Source organism: Cupressus sempervirens, chromosome 10 (genome assembly GCF_028749045.1).
Source record: "Cupressus sempervirens isolate cs-2001-9-10 chromosome 10, ASM2874904v1, whole genome shotgun sequence".
NCBI classification, from domain to species: domain Eukaryota; kingdom Viridiplantae; phylum Streptophyta; class Pinopsida; order Cupressales; family Cupressaceae; genus Cupressus; species Cupressus sempervirens.
The window spans coordinates 272,220,640-272,231,521 of record NC_143127.1 but is presented as its reverse complement, the minus strand read 5'-3'; positions in this window follow the sequence as shown (position 1 = coordinate 272,231,521).

Sequence of the window (10,882 nt, the reverse complement as noted above, 5' to 3'; positions counted from 1 at the left end):
TTAAAAGATTTAATTAATGATTTAATTAAATAAAAAATTAATATGATATTTTAATATTTATTTTATTTAATTAATTAAATAAAATAATTAAATTTGAAAATAAAATAATTAAATTGGAAGATAAAAGTTATAATATTAAATTTGGAATGTGACAATATTTATAATTTATTTGGAGCTCATTTTTAAATAAATGACTAAATAATATTATTATTAAAGCTAATAAATATTTTAGCAATAAAATTTAAAAGTGAAAAATATATTTTAAATTATTAAAATATTTTAAATCTCATATGATTAAAATATAAATATATTAAGATTGAAAAGTGGAGATATTAAAGTTAGTGCATGAGACTTAATAAATAAATAAATTAAATTGGAAAGAGTAAAGTAAATTGGAGTTATAAGCTTGCATGGAAATTAACATGTGTCAACAACACGGGGGTTAGTGCATCAATTAAGCACAAAGTGTCTACAACTCTATGACTCATCAAAAAGGTTGGAAAAGAACTATGCTTAGTTGGTGACACCTTCCAGCTGTTTCAAGAAGCATTCCAAAGGTTTCTTAAGAGCTCTTTATATTCAAGCATTCATAGAAACTTAAATGAAAAGCTTAACGGAAGCTACAAGCTTAATGGAAGCCACGAGCTACAAGCTAAAAATAGAAGCTTCAAAGCTTACATGCATGGGAGAAGATTCATATGCTCATATATTTTCTACTTGCTTCTATGCTCCTTCTAGCACTTCTAATCACTTGGAGGATTTGATCGGCTTGGATTCTTGGAAGAATTGCAAATGATGAATAAAGAAAAGATTTTTTATGGATTTCTGAGGCTATCTTCATCATATCTGTTTTATGTGTCTGAATACTCTTTGTGATTGAATCTACTATTTGAAATTGGAATCTAGATATTTTATTTGGATGAGAAGAAAACAATAGAAAAAACCATAGTTCTAAATGAGAAAGAAATTAGATTTTAAGCGGGTTTGGGTTCGAATTTATATTAAATTAGAAACACAAAATTTGGAATTAAAATAGAAATTTTATGATGAAAATTTGAATGATTAGATGTAATCTTTCTATCAATTATATTTTTAGATGCATATGAACAAACCCTTTTATGGTTAAATTTAGAGAACAATTATTTTAATAGGAAATTCTTAATTTATCACAAATTGTCCTGTTGATGCCCCTTTGGATAAACCTGAACTCAGTCATTCATAACTTTTTATCATGATCGAATTTTTTCAATCGCTCTAGTCAGAAGTGGCGCAACTTGGCCCTCTCCAACATATTTAAATTTCAGCCCGATCCAATAGTTCATTAGGGAGATATGGCCGTTGTACTGAGACTGTTTTATTCAAAGACAGATATTTCTCAATTTCTCATAACTAAGAGTTATTTATGTTTAAACTTCACAAAACTAATAAATATCAAAGCATGAAATGAATTAAAGATATTATTGTAATATTTCCTTATTAGAATCTTATTAATATGTATTAGTTTTATATGATTTATTATCTAATCTAATTAAATAAAATTTAATTAAGATTAATTAATAGTAAAAGAAGTGTAATTAATTGTTAGTCAATCTAAGTAAATAGATTTTTAAATTAGAGAAAATTAAAAGAAAAGAGATTTTAATATAGTTTATACAATGGACTTTTTATAATGTATATTAAATACTATTTAATATATATTAAATAATTTAGAGATGGTAACTTTATATTACATTTTTTAAATGAAGAGACTTTAACGATATTGGTTAAGATCTATTGACCAGGGGTCATGGTTACATAATAACATTATTATAACATTACTATAAGTAGAATTGTTATTATTAATGTGTTATGTATTATTAGATAACTTGTCGATATACCTTAATGGTGATTAGAGTTAGCCAATGAAGTTTTATGTAAAGGTTCTATAGATCGAGTATTTATAGTTTGATGAGTTCATTATTTATTAATGTTTGCAAGGACTAGAAAACTATTAATAAATAATGGTTTGAATAGTTATCAATAAATATGATTAGAGATAATCTAGTGGAGATTATTTAATGATTAAAGTTTTGTAAAATGATATTAGTTTTTGGGATTTGAAGTATAATTGATCAATTGATATTCATTGAGCTGATATCATAACCATGATATTAATAATTAAGTTGTGTGATAGAGAGTTATTTGAAAAGAACGAAGAATATGGTCATTATAGATTTATTAATAAGATTCCCACTATAGCTTATTATTAGATATTAACAAATTATTATTATTGAATTATAGTTGACTTTTATCTTACAGAATTCTAGTTAGTTATTAGTCAATTGATATTAATTAGAATGTTGCTATGGTTATGCAATTATTAATTAAATCAATTAATGAGAGCTAATTGGATTTAATTAATAATTACGTTATGTAATAGAGATTTAATTGATATAATTCTTTTAATGAGATTGTAGAAATATTGATATCATGTTGATAGGTCTTATTCTTATAACTTGAATAACGACTTTAGATATTTTAATGGTGAAGACTTAGTAATATATAATTAAGAATTATTAAAATGATAAAAGGTCAAAGATTGTGATCCAATATTAATTGATCATTCTAATAAAGTTATAATCTCTTATTCGAAGAATGATAATTGGTCCTCTTATAATATAACGAATAATGATCTTAGAAAAGTTGAAAGGTTAATCAATTAGAATATGGATCATGATTAAATATAGAGAACAATTTAATTAAAGGTCAATGATGATCAGTTTAGTGAATATTTATCCTTAAGCTATTCTTAAAATATTATTTTAAATAATAGAAAGATTATGCTTGACTTATAGGTCAAATGATGAAACTTAAGACACTTGAAAGTAAACTTACAAACAAAAAATTGGAAACCTCTACACTTGATTCAACTATATGAATTTAGCAAACCAAAACATGTGTTTGCATCGTGTATTCTATATGCTTCTAGTTTTGGGTTTTGGGTTGGCTAGTGTTGACCAATCTTAGGTTGTTATCAGAGGCTCGGGGGTTATGAGATGTGATGGCATGTTGATTTTATTTTCGATCTTTATAAGTCCAACCATGGTTATATGATCGTATGCTCTATGAAATATTTATATTTACTGATTGTTATTGTGCATCAGTCTTCATGTGTGAAGCTGAGATGTATGTGTATGAGACACTTGACTTAACCATTATTTTTGAGTCATTGATCAATTATCTTTGAATTATTTTTCAGTCTCCATGATGGGACTGAAATGTGGACTTATTTCTTGATGATGTCATGTTGTGACATGTTTGACTCAACTATTTTGGAGTCTTCGATCAATATGATTTTGAGATATTCTTGGTTGCTTGTTGAGAACCAATGGATATTGTGATTTATTTTGAGATATATTTTGGTTATTGAGAACCAATGATTATTATGATTATCAGTGATGCCTTCAGTTGCCAATAGAGAACTGTTGTGGTCATGATTTTCTATGGATACTTTTCGGATGCTCGTGGAGATTTGATGATTCTTATCTTGAAGATTTGATGATTTTTATTATAAATATTTGATGCTTTTATGTGTATTTGATGATTTTATTATGTATTATCTTTTGTGATTTTGAAATTTATGATTCCATGAGCTTAGGGTAGGTAATCTACTTGTAGTGTTGGGAAGTGGTTTGCAATGGGGACCGGGGCCCTAAGTGGCTGCCAGGGTAACTCATTGTAAGTTTTGTTAATAAGTGATAACATTTACACACTAAATGGACATTAAATGAACTTAAAAAGATAATTTTTGATGTTCTCTCCCATGCCTTGATTGCTTGTATAGGCTAGGATGGGAGTAGTGAGAACGCATCATTGCGACCATGCATTCCGTAGTATGCCTCGTTAGTATGAGAGGATACTAGTGGCCGCATGAGATCAGTATAGACCCGTGAAGTTTAGCTAACTACCAGGATAACTTGTACGTGATAATTGCGATGACACTTTCTCGCTTGTAGAGTAGGTTTCCTACATGTCATTGTGTGCTTCTAAGAAGTAGATGTCAGTTTCGTGATTGGAACCTTTGAGTTAGTATACTTTTAGGATTCTTGGATTATAGAGATTTGTGCTTGTGTTATGGATAGCCTGTTTGGGACTTTAGATTATCTCCTCAGCACGGTGAGAGTGGACCACTTAGGTACCACACGGTCAGGTGGTAGTTTATTTTTCACTCTTATCATTTGAGATCCGTCAAAGACACCGTGGCTGGAGCATTCTTGGTTGGTATTTATCTTTATTATGTTCTTGGAGCATTATGATAGATGATATACCTTATGATGGATGTATTTGTTGGTATGTTTCCTATATTGATAATTAACATATGTTAGATGATGTTATCTTATACTTATATTTGCATGTTAGATTACTTTCTACATATGATGTTGTATATGTTAGGAGTGACATTCCTACTATGTTAATACCGATGATCTCTTCTGAGATTTGGGATGTTACGCACGGAGGGATGGCTAGGGCCCACAATGGTCTAATGATGCCATTAACGGTTGGAGGAACCATGCACTTAGTTTATTTTGTTTGATCTTTATGATGGATGTATATGTCTTCTATGATGACGTATCATGTGATTATCTCTACTTTGATGTATCATGGATTGGAATAGGATGATGTACCTTATTTCACATATGTATATTCTTTTAAGCCTTCATACCCTATGACATGTACATTGGATGATTGAGCATTTGGAAATGTAATGTATGAATATTGGACTTATCATTATTATTCATGTGGATGTTGTACTAGATGAATTCATGTATGTTAGTTTAGATGTAACTCAACGTTAAGAGATTCTTAAAGAATGAAATCAATTATGTATGTTATGTTTACTTTTAGATGGACATTGCTATTGCTTCCATTATTATGTTCAAGTTATATGTGGTATTTACTTCCATATTTTTTTTTATAAAAAAATGTTACCAAACTTAGTAAAATTCTAGGTTAATTCTTTGGATCCCTTGGCGGGGCATTACATTTGGTATCAGAGCTTGAGTTTCAAACATTGGGAGCTCTGGGTATATTGGAATGCTACTAGTTATTAACTAGTTGAACAAAACAAAACTTTGAACTATCATGTGTATCTCTTTTAAACTGAAAACTTGAAAACTAGGTGAACTGAAATAGAACTTGAAACTATTACTTGCATATTTTTCACACTTCAACACTTAGTTTTCAAAATTTTAAATTCTACTAAAAACTTAAACAAAGGAAAAACTAAAAATTGAAAACTTATTCTAGTTGCAAAACATGTATCTTTTATCTAAGTTTCAAGATAGTATACCTTTGTTTATCTTTGCAAGCATTAAGTTGCTCTTGTTTAGAATGTATTAAGGGATATATTTCAGTAGTTGTTAAAGGAATGATGTTGGATCGATATGGTTTTCGATTTACTATTAAAATAAAATCATATTGCTCTAAGTGTGTTGTAAAATTTTTAGTGGAATCATATTCTCCTGTAAGGAGAAAAAGGGTTCAATGGGACCCGCATAGTTAGTATCTTAACTTTTTATTCTTGTAGGTTTCCAGGAGTAAGCCTAATCCTAAGGGGGGTGGATGTAGTGCCTGCCCCTGGTTTGCATTTTGTTATTATTGCTAAACTCTTTTAGAGCTAATTTCATATTGATGGTTAGTAACATTATTATGAGATTATCAGATATTGTGCTATGAATTCAGTTGATATGTGATGAGATTACTTAGACTCTACATTTCATGTATATTTATAGCACATCAACTGAATTCATATCAACTGAATTCAACTGAATTCATAGCACATTATATGTGATTCATAGCATGTGTATGGTGTGCATGTTTGCTTTATGTGTTTGCTTTTGTATGGTGTGTCTGATGTAGTTAAGGAAGGGAGTCGTAGTCACCTGCTAGTCAGGATCTACACGATGCACCACTTCTTATCATTGTCTGTCTAGTTTAGTATATATTGTGCTTATACATGCATATTTTTTACGTAAGTTGCAGGTATCGGATATCGACTTCCCTGAATTGCCATGATGAGCATACCCTATCACATTATCTCAATGATAAGAGAAGGGAGATAAATTCTCAAGTCTAAACTCCAACCCTTTAAGCCATTTGTTCTAATTGAAAAATTTGGACAAGTATCTAAGTTGAGTATGCTCTAAATGTGTCAAATGATATAATTCATGATATAAACTCCTTGGTTTGATTTGTATGTATTTTGGCTATAATGGGTTTTTCGTATTTTTACCTTTGTAAGTCTTTGGAGTATTTTCTATTAATTAAGCCTAATTAAAAGATTTAATTAATGATTTAATTAAATAAAAAATTAATATGATATTTTAATATTTATTTTATTTAATTAATTAAAAAATTAATTAAATAAAATAATTAAATTTGAAAATAAAATAATTAAATTGGAAGATAAAAGTTATAATATTAAATTTGGAATGTGACAATATTTATAATATAGTTGGAGCTCATTTATAAATAAATGACTAAATAATATTATTATTAAAGCTAATAAATATTTTAGCAATAAAGTTTAAAAGTGGGAAATATATTTTAAATTATTAAAAGATTCTAAATCTCATATGATTAAAATATAAATATATTAAGATTGAAAAGTGGAGATATTAAAGTTAGTGCATGAGACTTAATAAATAAATAAATTAAATTGGAAAGAGTAAAGTAAATTGGAGTTATAAGCTTGCATGAGAATTAACATGTGTCAACAACACGGGGGTTAGTGCATCAATTAAGCACAAGGTGTCTACAACTCTATGACTCATCAAAAAGGTTAGAAAAGACCCATGTTTAGTTGGTGACACCTTCCAGCTATTTCAAGAAGCATTCCAAAGGTTTCTTGAGAGTTCTTTATATTCAGGCATTCGTAGAAGCTTAGATAAAAAGCTTAATGGAAGCTACAAGCTTAATGGAAGCCACGAGCTACAAACTAAAATTAGAAGCTTCAAAGTTTACATGCATGGGTAAAGATTCATATGCTCATATATTTTCTACTTGCTTCTATGCTCCTTCTAGCACTTCTAATCACTTGGAGGATTTGATCGGCTTGGATTCTTGGAAGAATTGCGAATGATTGAGAAGGAAGAGATTTTCTATGGACTTCTGAGGCATGGCAAATTAGCATCAATGTCTAGGTGCACTCGTGATATTCTCATATTTTCTTTGCACTCTTTCTCTTCCTGTCTTTATCATATCTGTTTTATGTGTCTGAATACTCTCTGTGATTGAATCTACTATTGAAAATTGGAATCTAGATATTTTATTTGGATGAGAAGAAAACAATAGAAAAAACCCTAGTTCCAAATGAGAAAGAAATTAAATTTTAATCGGGTTTGGATTCGAATTTATATTAAATTAAAAAGACAAGATTTGGAATTAAAATAGAAATTTTATGGTGAAAATTTGAATGATTTGATGTAATCTTTCTATCAATTATATTTTTAGATGCATATGAACAAACCCTTTTATGGTTAAATTTAGAGAACAATTATTTTAACAGAAAATTCTTAATTCACCACAAATTGTCCTGTCGCTACCCCTTTGGATAGACCCGAATTAAGTCATTCATAACTTTTAACTATGATCAAATTTATTCGATTGCTCTAGTCAGAAGTGGCGTAACTTGGCCCTCTCCAACATATTTAAATTTCAGCCCGATCCAACGGTTCATTAGGGAGATATGGCTGTCGTATTGAGACTATTTTATTCAAGGACAGATATTTCTCAATTTTTCATAACTAAGAGTTCTTTATGCTTAAACTTCACAAAAATAATATATATCAAAGCATGAAATGAATTAAAGATATTATTGTAATCTTTCCTTATTAGAATCTTATTAATATGCATTAGTTTTATATGATTTATTATTTAATCTAATTAAATCAAATTTAATTAAGATTAATTAATAGTAGAAGAAGTGTAATTAATTGTTAGTCAATCTAAGTAAATAGATTTTTAAATGAGAGAAAAAAAATTTAAAAAAGAAATTTTAATATAATTTATACAGTGGACTTTTTATAATGTATATTAAATACTATTTAATATATATTAAATAATTTAGAGATGGTAATTTTATATTACATTTTTTAAATGAAGAGACTTTAATGATATTGGTTAAGATCTATTGACCAGGGGTCATGGTTACATTATAACATTATTATAACATTACTATATGTAGAATTGTTATTATTAATGCGTTATGTATAATTAGATAACTTGTCGATATACCTTAATGGTGATTAGAGTTAGCCAATGAAATTTTATGTAAAAGTTCTATAGATCGAGTATTTATAGTTTGATGAGTTCATTATTTATTAATGTTTGTAAGGACTAGCAAACTATTAATAAATAATAGTTTGAATAGTTATCAATAAATATGATTAGAGATAATCTAGTGGAGATTATTTAATGATTAAAGTTTTGTAAAAAGATATTAGTTTTTGAGATTTGAAGTATAATTGATCAATTGATATTCATTGAGCTGATATCATAACCATGATATTAATAATTAAGTTGTGTGATAGAGAGTTATTTGAAAAGAACAACGAATGTGGTCATTATAGATTTATTAATAAGATTTCCACTATAGCTTGTTATTAGATATTAACAAATTATTATTATTGAATTATAGTTGACTTTTATCTTACATAATTCTAATTAGTTATTAGTCAACTGATATTAATTGGAACGTTGCTATGGTTATGCAATTATTAATTAAATCAATTAATGAGAGTTAATTGAATTTAATTAATAATTATGTTATGTAATAGAGATTTAATTGACATAATTCTTTTAATGAGATTGTAGAAATATTGATATCAAATTGATAGGTCTTATTCTTATGACTTGAATAACAACTTTAGATATTTTAATGGTGAAGACTTAGTAATATATAATTGAGAATTATTAGAATGATAAAAGGTCAAAGATTGTGATCCGATATTAATTGATCATTCTAATAAAGTTATAATCTCTTATTTGGAGAATGATAATTGATCATATTATAATATAACAAATAATGATCTTAGAAAAGTTGAAAAGTTAATCAATTAGAATATGGATCATAGTTAAATATAGAGAACAATTTAATTAAAGGTCAATGATGATCAGTTTAGTGAATATTTACTCTTAAGCTATTCTTAGAATATTATTTTAAATAATAGAAAGATAATACTTGACTTGTAGGTCAAGTGATGAAACTTAAGACACTTGAAAGTAAACTTACAAACAGAAAACTAGAAACCTTTACATTTGATTCAACTATGTGAATTTAGTAAACCAAAATATGTGTTTGCATTGTGTATTCTATATGCTTCTTGTTTTGGGTTTTGAGTTGGCTAGTGTTGACTAGTCCTAGGTTATTACCAGAGGCCCAGGGGTTATGAGATGTGATGGCATGTTGATTTTATTTTCGATCTTTATAAACCCAACCATGGTTATGTGATCGTATACTCTATGAAATGTTTATATTTACTGATTGTTATTATGCATCAGTCTTCATGTGTGAAGCTGAGATGTATGTGTATGAGACACTTGACTTAACCATTATTTTTGAGTCATCGATCAGTTATCCTTGAATTATTTTATAGTCGCCATGATGGGACTGAAATGTGGATTTATTTTTTGATGATGTCATATTGTGACATGTTTGACTCAACCATTTTGGAGTCTTCGATCAGTATGATTTTGAGATATTCTTGGTTGCTTGTTGAGAACCAATGGATATTGTGATTTATTTTGAGATATATTTTGGTTATTAAGAACCAATGATTATTATGATTATCAGTGATACCTTCAGTTGCCAATAGAGAACTGTTGTGGTCATGATTTTCTATGGATGCTTTTCGGATGCTCGTTGAGATTTGATGATTCCTATCTTGAAGATTTGATAATTTTTATTGTGGATATTTGATGCTTTTATGCGTATTTGATAATTTTATTATGGATTATCTTTTGTGATTTTAAAATTTATGATTCCATAAGCTTAGGGTAGGTAATCTACTTGTAGTGTCGGGAAGTGGCTTGCAATGGGGGTCGGAGCCCTAAGTGGTTGCCAGGGTAACTCATTGTAAGTCTTGTTAATAAGTGATAACATTTACACACTAAATGGGGATTAAATGAACTTAAAAAGATAATTTTTGATGTTCTCGCTCATGCCTTGAGCGCTTGTACAGGCTAGAATGGGAGTAGTGAGAACACATGGTTGTGACCATGCATTCCGTAGTATGCCTCGTTAGTATGAGAGGATACTAGTGGCCGCATGAGATCAGTATGGACCCATGGAGTTTAGTTAACTATCAGGGTAACTTGTACATGATAATTGCGATGACACTTTCCTTCTTGCAGAGTAGGTTTCCTACATGTCATTGTGTGCCTCTAGGAAGTTGATGTCAATTTCGTGATTGGAACCTTTGAGTTAGTATACTTTTAAGATTTCTAGATTATAGAGATTTGTGCTATGTATTATGGATAGCCTATTTGAGACTTGAGATTATCTCCTCAGCACGGTGGGAGTGGACCACTTAGGTACCACGTGGTCCGGTGGTAGTGTATTTTCCACTCTTATCATTTGAGATTCGTCGGAGACACCATGGCTGGAGCATTCTTGGTTGGTATTTATCTTCATAATGTTCTTGGACCATTATGATAGATGATATACCTTATGATGGATGTATTTCCTGGTATGTTTCTTATATTGATGATTAGCATATGTTAGATGATGTTATCTTATGCTTATATTTGCATGTTAGATTACTTTCTACATATGATGTTGTATATGTTAGGAGTGACATTCCTACTATGTTAATACTGATGATCTCTTCAGAGATTTGGGATG